Raw genomic sequence first — 22,244 nt, 5'->3', positions numbered from 1 at the left:
TGATGTATGAGTCTCTGCAACACCTAGATAGGTTTTTCCTTCTCGTTTCAATCCCTCATGGCTAGTGAAAGTAAGAAACTTTAACTTCTTTTTCCTCCGGGTGATACATGATGGTCACTTTCTTTTTTTCCCCTTTTATTTTGTATAAATCTTATCACAGCTCACAATACGAGCAAGAGACCAGTGAGAAGGAAACAATCATAGAATAGCCTAGGTTGGAAGGGTCCTTGAAGATCATCCACTTCCAACTCCTATACCATGGCCAGGGTTGCCTCTTTATAGATCACTCTGCACAAGGCCTCATCCAGTTGTCATCTGCAACTTAATGAGGGTGTACTCAAACCCCTCAGCTAGATCAATAAAGTTATTAAACAGGTATAAACCAGCCCCAGTATTGACCGTTGGGAAACAGCACTCGTAACCAGTTGCCAGTTGGATATAACTCCATTCTGGGCCTGGCCATCCAACCAGATTTTTACCCAACAAATAGAACACCTGTTTAAGCCAGCTTCTCTAGGAGAATGCAGTGGGAGAGAGTGTCAAAGGCTTACTAGTGATAGGATGAGGAGAATGGCTTCAAACAAAATGAGAGGAGATTTAGGGTAGGTGTTTGGAAGAAAATCTACTATTTAGAAGAGAGATTGATTAAAATGAGTTGAAAACCTCAGAGTCTAGCTGAACTCTGGGGTTTTGCCAAGTAAAAGATGGCCCTCAGCATAAGACCTTAGGAAAAATGCATTTGTGCAAAGGCAGCTTTTAGCCTGTCCGTGGCCTTGTAGATAAGGCAGTCACTGTAACAACAGGAATAGTTCCAAAATACATTTGTCAGCTTGAAGAGTTGGAAGGAAATATTAACCTGCTACTGGGTGTTCTGCTGTCCTCAGAGAAGGCTGCATTTGGAAATACCACTCTGGTTAAGCCAAAACTAATGCAGAAAAAATTCCATTTAGAAGAAATCTATGAAGCCAGATAGACCCTATAATTCACCAGAGGCCAAGAATCAAAAATAATAAAATAAAAACATTTTTATTTCCTCTGTATGATGTATCTTGCTTAGAAGAAATGAAATTACTTGTAAACCTACTGCATTTCATCTGGGTTGAGTCATGCTAGAGACTGATGAGGAGTCGGATGGGGGCGGCGGAGGAGGGAATGCAATTCTGGTAATGTGAAGACCTTGTCATTGTGTGGCAAGGTTTGGATTTTAAGAGCCATCATTTGTGCTTCTGAGAAATTTTTGTGCAGTGTGTATGATACATGGTACTAGATGTACTGTGCTGGGTTGAGTTGTGCTGGAAATGGAATAGATGAGCAAGGAGTTTGCCAGGCATGGTTGGCTTGTTCTAACAGAGGTAACAAAGCCTGATAGCTGGAAACATCTGTGCTTGGGGAAAGCCAGGGGCAAAACAACGTAAACCTACAACTTCAAAAAATGGACAACAAACCCTGTAATCAGTGCTGCTTCACCAAATTTGGTGGTAGGGGTACAGAACACTTCTTATAATCAGATTCCATTTATAAATAGCTCCATAATGCAATGAAATGTCAGGTATCTTCAGAACAAAAGCAAAAGGTAATGTTTCTGGGTGCTCCATTTCATCTCCTATTTTGAATACAGATCCAAAGAGAATTTCTCCTTAGAGAGAGCTCAGTGTTTTGGGTTCGTTTATTTATTCATTCATTAATTCTTTACTATGCATTTTTATACCAGAAGCAATGATAAATGAAAAATAAATGAGGTATAAATACAGGAAAAAGTACAAACCTTACTTCTTCCTTTCTAAACCTTCATCGATGGTTGGGAAAAACATTCCTCTTCGGAGAGAAGGGCAGTGGTTGGAAGGAGGTTAGATGGCATAAATGTGTAATTGTGTTGTTAGATTTAGTATTGCAGTGTCTGTGAGGGAAAAGAAAGGTGGTGATGGGGGGGAGGGGTAGAGATCTGCAGGACGGATATTAGAGTGTTGTCAGTCTGTGCTTTGAGGAGGGACCATGTGGTAGACAAGGTCAGCAGAAGGGCTGAAAGAGAAAATGTGCAAAAGTGGGAGGGCAAGAAGAGCCCTGTGGAAAATGTCTGCTGTGCATGAAGGGAGTAAGAGAAGGAGCAGATCACAGCTGAGTGTAGGTCTGCATAGGACTCATCACGAGTAGAGAATGCAGTTTGGTGAGGGATGGGCAGTTTGTAGTGTCAGAGATGTTGATGGAGCGTCGCAAGAGACAAGAGGATATTGAGTCACGAATGTAAAAAGGCCATCAGTGATGGCTGCGATGGCTGTGTCAGCAGGAAAATGCATTTCTGTAGTCCTTAGGTGGAGGCTGTGATGAGCTTACAACGGCCATCTGAGCAAAGAAATTTCCATTTTTAACTTTCTTTACCTTTAAAAAGTTCTGATCCTTTCATGTCTTGTAACAAACATCCTCCGAGTTATTCATTAAATGACTAATATTCTTGCACTTTATACAGTCATAAATAACATGTGGTATATGTGACCATTCCTGGCAGAGCTTCAAACTCTGTTTCTGCAAATAAGCATTTGTTTGCCTTCTACTTAATAATAAGAATCCAGGGATGAAGATACCACTATAGCATTTTTTCAATTTTTTTCAGTCTTTGCTCCAACTCTTTGCGTTTTCCCAATTTTTTTTTTTTTTTAATGACAAACACCATCCTCCTTCCTGGTCTCCCATCCTCCCTTCACCTTTCACTCTGAGCAGAATCCTTTCCAAAGCATTGAGTGGATTTGACGCAAGTACAAATATGTTAAATTATGCCATTGTTCTGTTTTTCCTGGAGATTTTTTTTCCCCTTTGTTTAATTCCAAACCTGTTTGATGCTGTCTTCTTAGCTTAGTGGTACACAGTGTATAAATTTAGCATAGCCTCTCAATTATTTCTGCATGTTTAATTTCAGTATCTCTATTTTACTTCATAAACTGTGGAAAGAGTTCCAGACTGGTGAATATTTTACACCTGATACATTACTTGTTTCTAGAACATAAACACTAATTACAGTATAGATATATCTGTATTTTTGAATAAACATCTTCATTTAGAGACTGGCTTAAGACAGGAGAAAATTAATATGATAATATCCTTCATTCATGTTAGAGAACGCTCTGTGGAGCCAGTGATGGCTTCAGAGATTTTATTGGAATGAAGAACTGTTACTGTTTTAGAGCATAAAGTGGGAATACACGAGTTGCTTTTGCACATGTGCGCTTGTGCCCAGTGTCTGCTGTGGATGAAAGGTCGTGGCTGACAATAGAGCCTGTGTGTCACAACAGTTTGCATCCCTCTGTCTTTGTTTTTTGAAGGTACTTAGAGCACTGAGTGTGGTTAAAAACCTTTGTCTATCAGCAGAATATTTACAAAAATAGCTGGTAGTTATTTATAGAGGTGTGTCTGCATTCGCCTTTTCTTGGACGCTAATGGAATAGGTTGGCTTTGTTCCTTGTGAAAAGGGGCTGTGCACATCTGTAGCATTGTATTAACTGGTGTACCAAATCTCACTCGAGGTGAAGTTCCACCAGGGAGGCAGCTGATACACTGCTTTTGGTTTATTTGGTGAATGTAACTGGCACTCGGCTTCAGCTTTTTTGTGTTAAAAAATCTTGATTTTTTTTTTTTAATTCGTGTTCAAAAATATTAATAAGATACAGGAGAAATAGAAATTCTATTTGATATTTGAATATGTATGAGGAAGAGAAGACTGTATTAGGAGCCAGTTGCAAATAAGAGTCTTATTCGTGGGAAATTAGGAGCACAGTTCAAAGAATAGATTTAAGAAAGTCAGCAGCTAGAAAAAAAATGTGTGGTGAGTGAATACTGTGCTAATAATGAACAGAAATACAATCCTGCTGCAGCCAGTAATAACAGAAAACATTATGTGACCATCTTCCTCAGAGATGGAGATACCGACGCAGAGGTGATGCAGAATTTAAGCTTGGGATACAAACTGTGAGGAATTCATTGAGGAATTTAAAACAAGTACCTTACACAGTGTGAGCCTTGGCATCTGCACTTCCTCCTTGTAGTGGTAGAAATCCCACCTGCTGAACCAGAAAATGGTTCAGAAAAGGAGGAGATCCTAAAAGATAGGACTGCAATAATATGAGCCAGAGCATATGTGGAGCTGGGGGTGGTGCTTTGCAAAAGGCACCAGGAAAACAGGTATGCAAAACCAGCTAGGTGTGGTGCGTAGAAATCTGAAAGCTGAGGTTTCGTATACCTTGCTGTTGCTGCTTTTGAGCTTCAGGGACTGTTCCAAAGTAAGAGAACTCTTTTGGTAGTTGCCAGCCCTTCTGGGTGTTCTAGAAGGTCCCATTGAGCTGGGTTGGCTGTGTGCAGAGGGAGCAGAGGCTGTTCAGCTCCAGACATTTCTAGTGGTGCGTAAACACACTGACAGAAGAGAATTTAGATGAGTGGTATAAAGACCTCATAACTCACAGTAATGCTGATTTCACAAGCAGCTTGGATCTTGAACCAGTGAAATTAGCGCAGCTGATTTGAGCTAGCAGTTTATTGACGTAGAACAGCTCATTAACTCAGTAATTGTTTAAGTATGAAAACTTTGTTTGAGGAACTTCACATTTCCACCGGCCAAATTCCTTTGGTATCCTGATGTCTGCTGCTATCTGTCTTGAAAAAATCTCGAGGAGATGTAGTAGTTAGAAGATGCCATTGTGCTTGAAGGCTTGAAGTCCATTGTAAGCCACAAATCAAGCATTTCCATGCCTGACCTGGGAGCAGCCTTGGAACATGAAGGCACTGATGGGTTTGTTGGTGATGAAGGACCCAGTAGTTGTCAACTCATGCTTTGATCTCAAAAGGTAACAAAGTGCTGCTCCAGAAGAACATCCAGTAGGTTAAGCAGGCTTTTTGGCTCAACAGTTCTGCTCAATCTGGGATGTCCCTGCAGGCCCTCTGCCACCAATTCATGTTTTGCATTTGTGACAGTACGGTTTAGCTGTTCTCATGCTGGATATTCCCAGTTTTTTTTTGTTTTTTCCCCTTAGGTAAGTAGAGAAAAGCAATAAAATGAATAGGTGTGTATGCCTCCTTTAATTCAGCTGTGGAAAAATCCAGTTGCTCCATCAATTTGAGTGACAGCTTTGGACAAGAAATTATCATGTTTATTTTCCTCCCAGTAATCTTGCTCATTGTTAAAGGAGAGGTGAATAGATGCTGTTCCTCTGCTGCTAATGCTCACAATGGCACAGAATATTAGCTCTAAGTAGGTGCATTTTTGAAGTGAATGTTTTTCAGGCCCTGTCAGGCATTGGAATCTGTTGGCTGTTATGGTTTTGATTGCTAGTTAATATTTTTTTAATTATTATTCTTGAGACCTATGTCACAGATGCCTGTAGTTCATCAACAGGTGCTCTGCGTGTTTTGCATGGTGAAGATTAATACAGAAATAGTATTTACATACAAACTCCTATCTGTCAAGGTTTTGGTTTGAAGTGAGAAGTGACCATTGATTCCAAAAATTGCTGTCCTGTTCCCAAACAGTTAAGCTGAATTGTACAATTTATTCCACGAAGTCATAAAATACTTAAAGTAGATAAAGATCCTCTTCACCTCCTGCTCCTATCAAATTCTCTGTTAATGGTGGCACATTAGGAAGAGATTAGCATGCTACTCATTACTTCTTTACTGCTAACATAAAGCTGTTACCCTTGATTAGGATTTACATAAAGCATTTCTAGGGAATTATTCCTGATATTTAGTACCTTGAATGTGTAATTTTCAGGAGTTCTCACAAATTCGATCCTTTTGAAAACTCCTATAATTTTGTCCCTTTCCACTTTTTTCTGCATCTCCATTACTGTATATATAAACATAAACACAAGTTAAGATATTAAGTAGCTTTGGATAGGCAATGGGAATCCTCCTCTGCTGCCTGACCGTTTGAGAATGATGCACCATGTAACGATGCTGCAACTAAATCTTTCTATACTGACATCTCTTTTGATGTGTAGGGAGACTTCAACCACCTCTGAGTTTCTCTTAGGTGCTTTTCTTTTGGACACGTGGCTAAAACTTTGGACAAGGAGGGACAGGGACTCATTTTAGACAGTCGGCACAATTTCCCACAAGGGAGTGTTTTTGCCCTTCCCTCAGACATATGCTCATCTTACATACTTCTTAACCCTTAAGACAGAACTTTTTTCGGGCAATGGTATGTTAGGTGCATAACCACAGCAGCCAATTCTTGTAACCTTTCTGCTCTTAAGAGGTCCAAAACTCTTACTGGGTCTTTTGTGCCTTGGCTGCTTGTCTTAATGCTGTTCTTTCCCAGTGTATCTGTAGTACTGACTGTAGCAGCCATTAGGGCATGTTGATGAGGTTACTGTAACTGCTGCCATGCTGAAGGAGCGATGTGTGTGGCTGTTTGTCTGCAGGGCAGTCTGTCCCCTGCCCTGCCTGCTGCTTCCAGCTGCACGGGGTACCAAGCTGGCTAAGCTGTTTTCTTTGGGTGACTGTGCATGATGCTTAATTTTTCCCTACTTCTCCCTGAGCTGGCAGTAATTCCAAAGGCAACAAAACAGCTCATTGACTGTCATCCAGAAAGAATTGCTTTGTTTTCTTTATTAAACTGTGAGTTTTTAAGACAGAGACTAGAATGGGCTTAGTTCTAGTAAGTTAGAATAGCCTGGAGGGCTTTTTGTGCTGTACCAGCAATCTCCTGTGTACCAGTGGCAAGCATCCCTACTGCAGTGTAAATCGCTGGGTAGCTCAGCATACCTTTTATTTAGCTGCATATAAATAAACAGCAGGATACTTGAAAGAAATAACACTCCAGGGAAAACACAATCCTAGTGCAATTAGAGCATTTCTATTTAGATAATTGAACTGAAATTATAAGCTTGGATCTAATCCTCAAAGGATACAAAAAATTGGCAGTTCTAGGATGATCTGCTTCCTTCATTCTTTTTTTCCTCCTCAGTACATAGGTATCTTTGGTTCTCCCTAAATACTGATTTCTGATTTTTATTTTGTCTTTTTTTACTACTATAATGAGAATGATACTGAAAATTTTGGAATAGCAAAGGATGCCCTGGAGATGATCTAATCTTTGAGAGATTCTGTGGAGAGGAGTGATAACAAGCATGGTAATGTACTGCTGCTGGAAAGAAAAACATGACCTCATGCAGTTACAGAGGGGCTTACCCTAATTGTGAGTGCAGGCAGGGTGGTCACTAGGGAACTGGTGAGACGGGCAGTAATCTCTATAAACAAGTGTTTACCTCAATGAGACTCTTCATACCCTCCTTCTGATAAGATCATGCTTGCTGTGAATATTTTTTTTTACATTCTGAAGTGTGGCTTGGTGCTCCTTACGTTAGTAAGGAGCTAAAAGTAAGGTTTTATTCCTGGCTCTGCCTTTGGTTTCAGATATGAGTTTGGGCAATCTGACTCTTTGTTTGCATCTTTTCCCGTGTCTATATAGTGACTATTACCAGCCATGGGTGGATTATGTTGAGTTACTTTGCATACTTTATTTTGGTTTCTTTCTTTCCTTCTCTGTTTGGATATATCTATTTTTGTAATCCTTCCAGTTTGTGTCAAACTGAGACCCTCAAAAACTAGAGAATTGGAGCTACAAAGGGACTTCCCTGTTAGGCAACTCATGAGAGTGTCTGGGCCAGGAAGAGAATGTTTTCAAATACCTGTGTGTAAAGAAAATCTCCCCATAATCCATTTTACTGCTTTGTTCGGTTGTGTTTTCTTAAACATTTCCTCAATTCCCTGTTTGCAAACCATTTTATGAGACATTTTACACTTGCAGTTTATAGAAATGCTGTTTTGAACATCTGCCAAAAAGTAGATTTGTAAGGATGGAGCTGGAATAAAGAACTTAGAACATGTTGCAGTTCATAAGATTAAAATCAGAAGTTTTAAAAACAGCGTTTCAACACAGATTATTTATTGAAAACGGCTGAGTTTATTGACAAAGCAAAATGCGAAGCCAGTAAAGCAGCATATGAAGTGCTCTTGCTGCTATTGGAAACTACCTCTGTATTTCTGTAAGGAGATTCCAAATCAGAAAAGTCAAATGTTGCTTTGTATATGACTTAGAAATACTTAATGGCTAGAGTAGTAAAATATGCCTTGAAATTATTATTGTTTTTGGCATGCGCAGTTTCTTTCTGTATACCCCAGAGCTCAGATTTATTTCACAAGCACATGAGAAAATGGGTATTATCCATATGTAGTTTCTGTGCACTCGGCCTCTTCCTCAGCTCTTTAACATTTAAAGGAAGGAAAAAAGAACGGGTGTGAAAGTGTGGGGGCAGTTTGAGAAACTGATTTTTCCTTGGTATGGGATTGTGTTATTCTGCCCCATAAATCACATCCTCAAAACATCATTTACTTCTCAGTTTTGCTTTTGAACGGCAAATATTCATTTAATCTCTTCTTGGTTCTCCATCTCATTCCCATCAGCAAAGAACATCTTTCCGCAGCCGCAGAATGGCAATATGAACTTTGCACCTTCTTTGGGATCACTGTGGCTGAGATCCTCAGGGGTTTCCTCACCTGCGTTGTACAAGCCTCTGAGTGCTGGGTGCAGGAGGAAGAGATGGAACTGCTTCTTTTCCTTTCTACCTTAGAGTATGATGACATATATCAGTCTTAGCCTAGCGTAAAGTAAAGCTGATACAGATCAAGTTTTATTGATCCAGTATTGGTAAAGCACAGCAACAGCCTGCTCAGTATTCTCCCCATTCATGGTCTGTTTGACACTCCCAAATGGGCACAGAGTAAAAGCCACAACAATTGAGGATTATTCCGAGCTGAGGAAATGCTTGTTGACAAATTTCCGTGATTTTACTTTTGAATCATGCTGTTAGATCAAGGCACAGCAGACTTAATGGCTGATGAAGTCATTTGCGTTTCTCTTTGTTGCTTGTGGTCTGCTGAATGTTCCTTTATATTACTGCAGGATGCAAGTTTATGAAGTTAATGTGTTATTATCAAAGCCTTTTACTGTGGCTATTATACACCTCTTTTTTTCTCCTCTTTAGCAGTCAGCCATCTGCAAGAGCTGTCTATTGTATCCAAATGATTGTGATAGTGCTCAGCTGGAGTACAAACAATAGTAGAGCTGGTTTCATTAGCAAAGGGCATGCCAAATCAATGGCCGTGTCCGAGTCCTTCATTCCTAAACTTCTGTCAGTACAGTTCATGTAGAAGGGTTAAAGTGGTTAACTTCTGATTTACACGAGCTCAAGTGAAAGCAGATACAGGTCCCTGGGCTGATGCAGTTCATATTAATGGAAAACTGTTTATGGTAGTGCCTAACTTTTTTTGTTGTTACTGTGGCAGTGAATAAAATCAAGAGTAAATAGCGAATTTCAGTATGTGTAGTAGGTGAGAAATTGAGAAATCTTACAGTAGCAGCTCTAAATTAATACTCAACTGTCAATTATCTTCATTGTTTTCTACAGAGACTGGCTGAATGTTTCTAACAGACACAGCTATATGTGCATGCTGGTTAGAAAATATTGTTAACTTTCTTACTGTTAGAACGCTCTTCACTACTTGTCCCAGCGAGCAGTAGAAGGGGTTCCCATGTAAAATTTTCCTTCCTGTAGCTTTTTAGAGAGTATTTAAAAAAGCAAATCCCATGAATCTGAGTTTAGACTCCAGATTGCTTCATTTCTGCAGGGAGTGATCCTCAGATGAAGCAGGTGTTCTCGTGGGGTTTGTACCTCATTACTGGGGGAAGTTAATTGGTAGCGCAAACCCCACAGAAGCATCAACTTCATCTGCAGACAGAAGATACCTGAGCTGTCCAGCATAGCCTCATTTGTTGGTCTGAAAGAGAAAAAAAGAAGAGACTTGTGCATTTCCCTGGTGTGAATTTACTAGGGTGTGTCATTTGCTGAATCAAATGATTTGCTGAAGCAAATGATTCTACTTTGTGCATTACTGAATGCTGGCAGGAATCACATCTACTGTGTCACCTTGGGCTGTACTACCCATCTGCCTTGTGGCTTTTAGCCTGGGCACTGCTTGGAGCAGGGACACTGAACATGGCACTGAGGAGCACTTGTATGGAGCACTGCGTGTGGATGTGCTGGGAGGCAGTTTGCTACTAAGACTGGCAGCTGGCTGCTGTGTGCCATTACGTGCCTGAAAATGCCTGTTGAAGACGAGGGGACTGGAGGGCAGCAGCTTGCTGGATGGGACACGTGGAAGATGGGAGGCAGGAAATCGGACTCAGCAGAGTTTTTTGTCATCATGTATAAAGGCTGCCTGATAACAACACACCTGACTTTCTGTATTCATAGTCTTTTCTGAAATACAGCTTGCTTCTCATTCAAAGCAAACTGGGAGGAGTCAGAATAGCAAGGCAGAGTCAGTAACAGAAAGTGACATGAGTGTAGAGATGAGTGGCATTTTGAGGAAACCCCTTCATCAAGTATGCATTTCAGTGATTAACCCAGTGAAGGGTTTTGTAATCTTACAGCAAAGAAGCAGAGGAGGAAATTCTAGGCAGAGCATTTGTTCTTGACCAAGCAAGCAATGTTTGGTCAAAGTAGGCTGTTATTATTTTGATAGTGAAGTAGTCTCAAAGCCATACTTGGTTTAGTGCTTCTCACTGCACCGTTAAAAATATCTAGCTTCTGTCATGAAGAGCTTCCAAGGATGTATGTGTGTAAAGGAGATGCCTTCCCTTCTCAGTTCACGTCTGTGCTGCATACAGCAAACCTGATGTGTTCTCCTTTATGTGCTGTTACAAAGCAGATCAGTCTGGCTTTATCTTATGTTAAAAAAAAAAAAAAAAAAAAAAGATAATCTTGGACTGTTCTGCACAGAGCAGTTTTAGGAAATGGGTAAATTCATCCTCACAAGACTTCCTCAGAATGCGTTAAAACTTTTGTTACTTTTTCAGATAAAGAGCAGTGCCAGTTGGTGAGATTGTTATCTGCAGGGGCAGGAGAAATTGAAGAGCTCTCAAGGTTTTGGTCTGAGCTTGTTACCTTTGTGTTGCAGAAATGCAGCTACCATAGGTGAGGTGTAATTAGCTTTAGGGTAAGAGTGGTTTTGAATTAGCGTTCCTAACATGTGCAGCAGCTCTGCTGTTTGGTTTTGTTTCCACAAAGAAGACTGCATTAATAAATGCTTTTACATACATTAATACACATGCAGTTTTTTTAACCAAGCATGTACTAGAACACATAGCGTTAATTGCAGGACAAATGTAGTTATCCTATGCATAAGCAATAAGAGTAATTTTGAACGTGACAGTATTATCTGTTGTTCTCCAGTGCAGAGAAACTACATATATTTTCTACATTGACAGAAGCAGCAATAGAAGTTAAAACATCATTTCTGAGGTTCTATAAACCAAACTGACTGATGTGCTGTCTGCTGAAATATACATTGCCTCAAAATTGATGTTGCTGTTGTTGTTGGTTTTTTTGTGTGTGTCTAAACTTTTAGTCATCTATCTTCCTCAAAGAGAGAGAAGAGGTTGGGGAAAAGAGATTCCCAGCATCTGCCCATAATGAAGGATTCTTTTTATTCTGTGTTTCAAATATTTCTTTATCAAAACTATGCCATTCTCTGAATTGCTTCTCAAGGAGGAAACACAGTTTTCAGCTTTGAAGGCAGGAACTAAACAGCTTGCCCCAGAGGGCTTTAAAACTAATAGCAAGGGTGAACATGCTTGTAATTATTCATCCTGGTGTTTTAGGTTTGGAAAATGCAACACAATCTGATTCATCTTTCTAAATTGCTGCATGGTAAAAGATTTTCTTGTTGTGAGAAGGTTAGGAGATAACAAACCTAGTAAAGAAGATGACCTGGGATGGTTTAAGATTTTCTTGCAATATAGTTAGTTTATTCTTTTCCAGACCATTATTCTGTGTGGAGGACAGAAGGACACATAATATTTGTCATTAAGTGAAATAAATTTGCCATTCTTGTCTCTACCTTTTATATATTGAAGCTGTTGAAGCCCTGGCTTCTTCATTACTCTAATTCAGAATAAACCAAGATTTCAGTTTAAGAGGATGTTTCCCTGCTCTTCCCCTTCCCCAACTTTTGCCTGTTCAATGCAAAGTCAATTATTTACCTGTTTAGCATCCAGTGATAGTGAAGGGGGTCAGTTAAGTGCTGCTCATTGCATGAGGGGGAGGAGCAGGTTCGAGGGGTGAGGGCAGGGGACATCTTTCCAACTTTCATTAATCTGGATTTTTCTGACTGTGTTCAGAGGAAGGTCTATGCTAATCTTGTTTGTTTTGCCTGAAGTGGTTTTCATGCCGTTTAAAGGGAACAGCCAAGAACTGCACTGAAAGGCAGTAACCTCTGCAGCTGAACTGCTGATGAACATCTGGGATTAACCTTTTCCACCAGAACGACCCTTTGCAAAGTGGGTGTTTATCTGTGCCTTTAATTTCTTCTCTCTGCAGGGCTGAACTAAAAATCTAATAAAAGAGGTGCCTGTATACAACAGCCTTAGATATCATTTTGTGTTCAAAGCTTTGCATATTAATTTCTTGGTGTCTCTTATCCTTTTGTATTTGGCTGATACTGTATTTTAGATTATTGGAATACAGAGCACAGGGAGGTGCTACCATGACATGTCTTGGGGAAATATACTAGCTCTTGAGCGTACTGTCAATTGAAGGATTAGCAAAGTTCTTACTTTATAGTTGCAAGCAAATATTGGCAAGATACTGCTTTTTATTTTACTTTTTTCCCCATGGGTTGAATGATTTCTTCAGGAGTTAATAGCTGCATCTTCCTTCTGTTCCCATTTCTTGATCAAGGATTTGCAGTAAGATGAAGCAGAGAAGAGCTGGTGGCAGAGGTTGTGTTTTACAGAACTGCCAGTGTGGTGCCCTTAATTGTTAATTAGGTATCGATTAAGAACGCATGGCATTGTCTTAAGAGGGAAGATGAATTCAAATTAATGGTGAGCATCTCCGTCAGCCCTGTGCCACTACGGTGCAGAGCAAACCTGTTCCTGTTTTTAGAGATTGGGAACAATGTCCTTGCACAGTTGTAAACAAAGTATGCTCCTTTATGGTGCGTGGGCTGTGGGAGTACAGCATGTAAGTCTTACACTGTGAATTCTTGATCTTGTTAGAAGGCAAAGCAGTAGCTCAATCTGTTACGAAAATTCTTATTTGGAAAAATGTCATTTCAAGACTTAAGTTTGCAGGAAACACATAAACCACGCTTAAGGCAGGTAAACAATGTGCTGTAAAGATTTTCTCAGAATGGTGGAGTCACCATCCCTGGGTTGTTCAGGGAACAAGTCATGGTTAGTGGGCATGGTGGGGATGGGTTGACATCTGGACTGGGTGATCGTAGAGGTCTTCTACAGCCTTCATGATTCCGTGGTTCTGTTCGTCTTCGCCATCTTCTTTGTTGTTAGTGTTTTCTTCATTATTTTCTTTTTGAGACAATATTGTAAGATGTCAAGAGCACGGCACTTGGAAATTAAAGCTTGGGTAAATGATTATCTAGTACAGAAGAAACTGACATTAAAAAATTATAGAAGCAAGTACATTTTAGTGAAGTAGACTCTTCTGTGCAGATTGTAGCAGCTGAAGTTGGTTATTTAGCCTTTGGGAGAGCTGATCATAGTTTGTGGTGGAAAATTAGAGATGTTCTAGAATTACAATAAATATCAGCTGTATGTTCTGAAATTAGCAACTTTTTTTCGCTGTTCTGATTTTCTTAAGGTTCAGTGCCTTGTGCAATGCAGTGTGCTGGAAGACCTTTGGAACATCCTAGATTTGATTGTCTCATGACTAAGGGACAAAAAATATTTCAGTTTGCATATATAATAAAAAAGATTCTCCATGTGTTTAACTTGTTACAGCTCCATTTACTTTAGTAGATCACAGTATATAATGCACAACATGGAGATCTGGTTCAGAATAATGTTTGTACAATATTTTATGCCACTAATATTTCTATCTCTCTTGCAGCCTAGCTAAACGACTAGCAGATATCTAAGTAAAAACAAAATAAAATTAAAAATACATTAAAGATGTACATCCCACTGGAATGATAATATTTGAACAGTTTGTGGGGGAAGAAATCACCACTCCAAGTACTGTATTTGAGCACCTGCATTATACTGGCTGTGAAAATAAGGAAAGTGTTCTCCTGAATCATGTATTGGTTTTAAAACTGAGATGTCTGGTTTGGGAAATTGATGTGATCTCAGCTTCCTGCTGTGTTCACTCACACCTGTAGAGAATATTGAGTGTCAGTACTCTCAGATACATCAGCGTTGTTTTTGGCAGATGATACAGACTGGTAAAAACCTAGTATTGTTTCTTATAGATCAGAAATGATCTGCTGTCACTGTCATCTGCCCCACCTATCAACTTCTGGAGGAAAAAGTAAAGAATGAATTAAGTAAATATGTCAGCAGAGCTGCATTTCTGACCTTGTAAATGCTCTGAACATCTCAGATTCCTCTCTGTGTACAGCTTGAATATTAGTGCCTCCTGGTAGATCCAGTGGAGCGCAACTGACTAAAACATGAGGATTGGGATTCATAGTGAGTACTGCCGAAAGACCACGAGATCAGAATGCAGGAAGTGTTGGGGTGTGTCAGCAAGGAGAGCTTATGTACATGGGGACTAAGGAGGCGACAAGAAAAATTGTCTGAATTTTATCTGTGGTTATAGGATTTGCTGCAGTAGTTTTTGCACATGAATGCATGCATTCACAGCTGGTTTTTAATGTACATGAGCAGTGCATATACTTCTTCCGTTTTACATTATGCTTCCTCCTCCTCCTCTCAGCAGCAGTGAAAACCCTGCTTGCAGTTGCTGCTTGTGGCCATGTATGGAGGCAGTAGTGCAGAAGCCAGGCTTTCAGTAATGAATACACACTTATCCAGCAGTGTGTGTTTTCCAAAGTACTTAGAGTTCAAAAAGAGTAAGTTATTTTTGGAGTTTTCAGTGTTGTTTCATGGTTAATTCCTTTTCTGTAACAGCAAGAATTCATCTGTGGTTCTTGCTCCGCATGGAGCTGAATGAAGGGGATTGTAAAATAATCTCCATTAAGAAAAGTTGTGTTGTAGAGGAAGATCTGCTGTGTAACCTAATTCTGCAGCGTTGTTTTCAGTGCTTGGAAAATGCATGAATCTGAGTATGTGCTGCCTCCATCAAAAAGCTGAAATTCGTGTTGCTTTGCAGTTTGTTTTAAATTTGTACGTCAGCTGAGTTTAATCTTGAGCATAATACCCCTCCTATAAATCTTTTGTGTAAACTGTTGAAAGAACATTGTCAAATTGCAAGAGTGAAATTTGTAAATGAACTTCCTGTACGTTAAATGGCCAGCAACTTGGCTTTTTTTGCAGTGACTTATGCACAGTATTCACACTGAGCCATGTAGACAAGCTGATAAATTCCTTCAGAGGCTTTCTGCTTTGCTGTGTTTGTTTTGCAATCATCATTTCTTTTCAAAATGGTCCAAAAAATGTGTGAGTACTGTTCCCATTTTACAGGTAATGAGCTGAAGCAAAGCAAACCTAATGACAGTTTAAAGTAGCTCTGGTTGCCTATAAACAGAGACTCCTAGGACCTGAATTATGTTTTTTCCACTGCCACGTGGTACATCATATGATCAGGGAATGGCTCCCATTGCAGCTGGTCAGCACTCAGAAATGTCCTACTAGGATCTCCACTCAGAAGCTCTGGAATTATGGAACAAGTCTGATTCTAAAGATTTTCCATCTGTGAGGAAAGAAAGCAGAGGTGGGGGTGAAAACAATTTCCACAATGCAGTGTTCAGGTGTCCTAACATGGACTTCCCTTTTTTCTTGCTGTTCTCTACTCTCTGCCGCCCATCACATTTCAGATGTGCTCGCAGACTTCAGCAAGGACATGGGAGGAGTCAGCCTTTTTCTCCAAACAGACTGAGCCGTGTGTGTGACCATCCTGAGCAGAAGGGAAAGAGTCATATGGAATTGCATCATTCAGGGCTGTGTTATACTACGTACTGTTTTCCCAAATACTTGTTCTGCTGGCACCATGCATGGTGCTTCCCAGCTTCTTTGCGTTTCCTTCCCCTTGTGTAGTCTTATCTTACCAAAAGTGTTTTAATTCTCTTCCCTGCTTATCTGCTGTTCTCCTGTTCTCCTCCATCTAGCCAGACTATTGGCATGAATGTTTCAAGTCTGGCAAAGACATTATCAACTGAAAACAGAGCTGCTGTGCTGTGCTTTACCTTGTTGGGGCTGCAAAGCCAGGAGGATTTCTGTAGCATAGCTATAGCTTACCAAGCTGCTGCTGTGCAATACCCAAGCATGTTTTTGTGAGAGAGGCTTTGTTGGGCTTCATTGTAATGATTTGTTGACTTAAAGTATAAAGCAAATAATCAGGCCGAGAACCCTTTCTAAATGGGACCAGAGTAACCTTGTGTAACCTCGTACTACTTTCTGTGATAAAACCTCTGCAATAGACAAGCTTGCTCTGTGAGCTCATAGCCCGGTCTGGTGGCTCGTCCTGGAACAAGAGCATTTAACCACTTAAACAAAGCTGCTGTTAGCTCAGAGCGTGGCAGACAAGTTTGTTTTTTGTTTCAGGATGTGAAAAATCCAGTGTTCACTGCTAAGCAAGTTATATGAGTTACATGTGAGTTACATACAACATGCCAATAGGTTGACTCTGTGTGTATAAAATAAGACAGTTTTGTTTAAACTTTTACTATTTTTATATCCCTCTATTTTCTTGAGTGCGTAAGAATAACCAAGCATTCTATCTTTTATTATATAATAGCACCTATGCAGAGGTTTTACTGTGTCCCTTATATCAAAATTTGTGACTGCAGAAACAAAGGCCGTGCATATCTGGCCACTGTACAGCACACACCTAACTAAGTACTGTAGTCTTATTTGGTGACACAGGGCAGAATTTTTATTTTATACAAACGTTCTTTGGCAATAACTGCTGACAGAGGCAACAACAGAAAATAATGTTACTGTAGTGGAGGTTAATATTTCAAAACTGTTGACTATATTGTTGCACTAGTGACTTTCTGTAGCTGTCTGCAGAGACCCCAAAGGCATGCTTACGGTGCATTAAGCAGGAATTGTTTTCTGTTTATTTTAAAAGTCTTAGGAAGGATAGAGCACAATAGAAGAGAAACTTGTCCATGAGCTGTGGTTTCATTTGCAGTATATGCAAAAGAGTCTGTAGCTTGTGTTTCCCTTTCCTGGAGCAGACTGCCTTTTGTTGTGCACTTGCAAAATATGCAAGTGCAGCTGAGTGTCTGTAGTCTTAGGTTTTAGTTTGCAGACATTTCTGATTGTATGTGTAAATTGGGAACATTCTGTAACTCAGAGATTTGAGTGCCCCATTTTGAAGACGTTTTGATGGTATGAACACCTATGTCTCTTAAAGGTAACAGAAAGGAGAGAGATGACTTGAAGCGCTGAGTTGTTGAAATGAGTTATTGGAAGGGTAGAAATGTTGAAGGCTGTTAATAGCACAACTTTCCTTCCCCCACGTGAATGATGTATTTTGTAATAAAAGACTACACGTATGTTGGGAAGAATGAGTAATTGAATGAACTGTCGCATCTCCTCTCCCACTCATCAACTTGTGGAACCATGGGTAGAGACACTGCAGTGATCTCAGCTGTGGGGCAGTAGAAGTGAAGCTCACAGTTAATCTAGGACACTCACAGTTAAAAATGTTTTCTACTTGTTTCAGAGGCATTGCTGTGAACTCTCACTCCTTTGAGATTCGATGAGAACTTTCTAGATCTCATAGAAAGTTACTGTTTGTGAATGGGCAAACACAAAAGGCTCAGTAAATAAAGCTGTGTTTGAGTCTTGCAAGTAGTTCTAGTGATATTCAGCCCTTGATTTATGCAGCTGATATTTTCAGTTGTATTTTTCTCAAGTGTAGCTTCCATCGTAGGTCATACTAAAAAAGCTGTGGTTATTCAGTATGATAGTTTAAATAGCTCAATCTGCAAGGAAGTTTTGAGGTTTAGAATGACAGTCTGGATGGAGTAAGTAATTTCTTCTAAAAGTAACTTTCCCTGGGTATGATGTATTTTAAAGTGTGTTTGGTAATGAATGCTAAGGTTAAATTAAGTCTTGCATGGCAATCTTGTTTTATAAACTCATTTCTATTCAGCAGACTTTTTCTCATCTTAGGAGATGATCTTGTATGACTTTAGATTTTGAACAAGATTGCAAAATCTTTCATCTATCCAGGCTTCTTATCGACATGCAGCCCAAACAGTATTTTCTGAGTGTTTTTAATATTCCTCAGGGTCACGGGCCAAACCACATCACTGATCTCCTTGGACATTCTGTTCTCCTGAGCTTCAGCCCCTTCCATTCTTGTGGCCTCCTTCCATGTCTCTGCTTTTGCTGATGTTTCCCAGGGAGGCCTCTCTGTTTTGGGTAAGTTTCTTCTGAACTGGGAACTGGTTTTGCCCTTCTGCAAAAGAAAATTCATAATTCCTGATCATAGAGGTTGCACTCATTTAGAATTAATGGAATCACCATTTAGTGAGGGAAAAATATTGTTTTTTTGTGTCTCAAATGAGCACATCATACCTACATTTGGGGCAATGTTTCAGTGTGTTCACATGTTGAAAAAACAACATAAATGTACCTATTAAATCTAACAAAATTTCATAAGCAGAAGTTTAATTAATACTAATGTTTTATAATTTTTTACTCTTCTGAGAATCACTTTTAAGCAGGATATTGATTCTGTTTACAAAAAAAAAAAAAAGAACCAGTTATTAATATAATATTGGAACTGTGCCCAAATGGAAATATGTACTCCCTTGCAGCTCACTGCCTTATATTGGAGCTAAACGCTGTGGTTCACTCAGCACCTCCAAATAGTCCTTTATTGTAAGGAACTTCTAGAATTTCTTCCCTTTTTTTTTCTTTCTTTCTTTTTTTTTTTTTTTTTTACTTTCTGTATATCCTTGGTAGATTTCCCATAGAGATTACATGATTGATCTGCTGAGGGTCTTGGCCAGTGCAAATTAAAATGTCGAGGTTCTCAGCAGGAGATCCCAAGTGCTAATCCTGACCTCTGGAAAGCCGCCTAAGCTTTGTTGTTGGTCTGAGACCACTTAGAGGTCTGCCTCTAAGAGAGACCTGTAGGCAGCATTCATGCAGAATGTATTATTTATTTGCAAACATAATTGTCCAGTGACTAATTTCTTAGTCACTAAATTCTGCATTTACATAAATTTCTATTACTGCAGTTAATCTCATCTGTGAATGAGTGGCTAGTCTGTGTGATGTTTATTTTTTAGAGGAACCTTAGTACTCAGAAAAAGACAGTCATGCAAGGGTAGAGTGGTATGCACATATGGAACAAACATAGCTCTTCATTTCCCTTTTGTGTTTGAGCTTTTAAAAAATCTATTTTTATTTTCTCTTCAAAGCATGCCTTTGGAACTTAGCACAAGAATTTGGATGGAATTTGGAACTCATGGTGGGGTATGATGCATAGCTGATACAATTTGGCTTGGGTGTTTTCAGTGACAATACCTAAATATCTTTGCAGTTTGAGACTAAAACCAGTTTCTGTGTTACACTGCACTTTTTGCTGGAGGAGAGAATTAAACCTGGATTGCAGCCTTCCACCATCACAGACCATTTAAATTCCACCGTTCCTTGGGCTTTTAGAATTAGAACTTAGAATTCCAGTATTTTCAAAAGAGGTTGTTGACTAAAGGTGAGGAACCATCCTTTCTCTGAGATGAAATCTCTTTGCCTTTAAGTCCCTAATTCATTTGTCTTCCTGCTGGTCACAGAACAGTATCTTTATATTTTTAGAATCAAATCTTCATAACTGTGAACTGAAAAATCAATTACGTGGTACCACTAACTGCTCGTTTGCTTGTTAAAGTCATTGTGCACTTTGTGAACACTCAGTTTTCACTATCCTTGCATGGTTGTGGTTATTTTAACCATTGTTGTTATCTGACTTTGGAGTACTTTGCAAACTAATCAGTGCTTTACTCTCTCCCTCATGTTTAGGCTGGGTTCTACTTCACCTGTAACACCTTTCGGTATGCAGACTGCCAAGGGATCCATAGACAAAGTGAGTAATTCCACAGTGCAATTATGAAAGAAACATTATATTTCCCCTAATTAACTGTATAAAAAATGCACTCAGTTGTCCTTGTTGTGTAATAAAGCCCCATTTTTTGTCATCATTTTTATGCTTTGCACCGTTAGTTTCTAACTGCGTTGTTGGTGAAGTTGTTCAACAATTCTCTAGTAGTTATAATGATTTGCACTGCTAACCCAAGGTTCTTTTTTTTTTTTTAGCTGTTGTCTCCTTGTCTCTTAATCCTCAGCCTCAAAACCTATTTTTAAATCTGATACAAACATATTTTGTCTCCTTCTGTTTTGTATTGATCTCAAAGACCTCCTTCTACTGTGATGATTGAAATAAATGAGTCTGTGTGAATGCTAGGTATACTCTGATAAGCAAAACTGGTGTACCTCCTGTCTCTGGGCTTGATGCTATTTTCACTCAAGTTGGTAAAAAAAAAATAAAAATAAATAATAATAATAAAAAAAATTGATTTTAGTACAGCAAGGTCAATATTACATTTCCCTATATCTGTATATACAGCTGTGCATTTCTGATAGTCAATTTTCCTTTTTATGTAACAGGACCTACATTTTTGTCTGTATTATCACAACATCTTGCATAATTGAGCCAAGTCTTAGTATGGGATCAAGCCTGTAGCACCGCATGGTGTTGTTGTGAACAGAGTACAGGACCTGACACTTGGTGTTGTTGAATGTCATCCCTTTGGCCTCAGCCCGTTGATCCAACCTGTTTAGGTCTTTCTGTAGGGCCTTCCTACCCTCAGGCAGATCAGCACTTCCCCCCAACTTGATGTCATCTGCAAACTTACGGAGGATGCGCTTAATTCCCTCATCCAAATCGTTAATAAAGATTGAAAACAGGGTGGGCCCCAATACCAACTCCTGGAGAACAGAGGGATGTCTGCAGCAGTGGATATATAATGCCCCAGGAAATAAAGAGAGACATAATTCTCCTAAAAACATAACATAAAACTATGCAGAAAATGAACTTGCAACTGACTCTCAAATCAAAGCTTTCCTCTATAAAACTTGAAGAACTGAGTCTGTGGGCTAAATGTACATAGGGGATCTTGGTCTTACATTGGCCAGCACTGCAGTGCCTGAATCTTAAGGACCCCCAGCAAGGCAAAAAGTAACTATTCAGCATACCAGTGGCAGTGCTGCTGTGTGTACTGGTACATCTGGAAAGCAAGCTGTGGTGTGTGTTGTGCAAAGGGAGGGCTGGGCGGTATGGTGGCTGACTACAGATGGGTTTGGGCAAAGCAAGGTGCAGAGCTGAGCAGTAGCAGATGCAATCTAATCTTTATTTCTTGGCTGGTGCTGCTGCTCAGCGGTCTCCTTGATGACTCAGTTACGTGGTGAAATCAGCTTTCTGAATCCAAAGGAAAAAGTGGCTTTTATGGCAAGGGAAGGTTCTTTCTGGTAATCTGTTCACAAAGTAGAACATTAACCTGCTGCAAATCACGCTCCTATAATATAAATGTCATCTTCCTTAATGTTCAAAGTGCAGATTTTACACTGTAAAAGCTGGGAATTCTTGCAGAATAGAAATGTTCTCATTTCAGAGCATTAATTGAGTTATAGAGTGAGCACCTCACGGCAAGCAAGAGGGCTTGGCGTTATGTTCTTTGTTGGCTGTAATTCCTTTTATATCCGTTGAAGATGACCTATTTTTCTAATGTTTCAGGTAAGGTTTGAATCTCTAAAAAGTGCACCATTCTTTTATCAAATGAAAGAGGCCTTCTTCCTATTTAAAAAATATCATTATTTCTATGCATATAGCCTATGGGCCACTGCTTTCATTACAAACCAAAAACAATCTGTGATGTAGTGTGTTTATAGATGATATGCAGGTAATGCACAAGCAAAACGAATCTAAGCCTCCGCAAATCCAATCTCTCTACTTTGGGGTGTGATTTGATAACTTAATTTTCAAGAAAGAATATTTCTGAACATGCAAAGGTAAGGGATGTGGGAAAGATGACTGTCTGAAAGCCAGCATGTTCCACGTGTGCCTCAGTGGTGTGCTGTTATCAGCTGATGCTCACTAAAGCTGGCAATTCTGTGTGAGTAGAGTTTGCCTGAGCACTGTGTAAGCTATCTGCTGTCATAGTGGTTCTGTGAACACTACTTAATATTTAAGAACAGTATC

The 22,244-nt window shown here is 39.6% G+C and overlaps 1 protein-coding gene across 19 annotated transcripts in view; it reads left to right on the top strand.

The window, feature by feature from the left end:
- Nucleotides 1-22,244, top strand: part of LOC116243858 (uncharacterized) — a 654,784-nt gene that overhangs the window by 4,257 nt on the left and 628,283 nt on the right. For all 19 annotated transcript variants that reach the window (XR_016470628.1, XR_016470627.1, XR_016470625.1 and 16 more), the window contains exons 2-3: nucleotides 18,270-18,403; nucleotides 20,009-20,072. The gene's annotated coding sequence lies outside the window, so the exon portion shown is untranslated. The remainder of the gene's footprint in view (nucleotides 1-18,269; nucleotides 18,404-20,008; nucleotides 20,073-22,244) is intronic.

The sequence above is a fragment of the Phasianus colchicus genome, chromosome 13 (genome assembly GCF_987193195.1).
Source record: "Phasianus colchicus chromosome 13, bPhaCol1.hap1.1, whole genome shotgun sequence".
NCBI classification, from domain to species: Eukaryota; Metazoa; Chordata; class Aves; order Galliformes; family Phasianidae; genus Phasianus; species Phasianus colchicus.
This window is presented reverse-complemented; position numbering and strand designations above follow the sequence as displayed.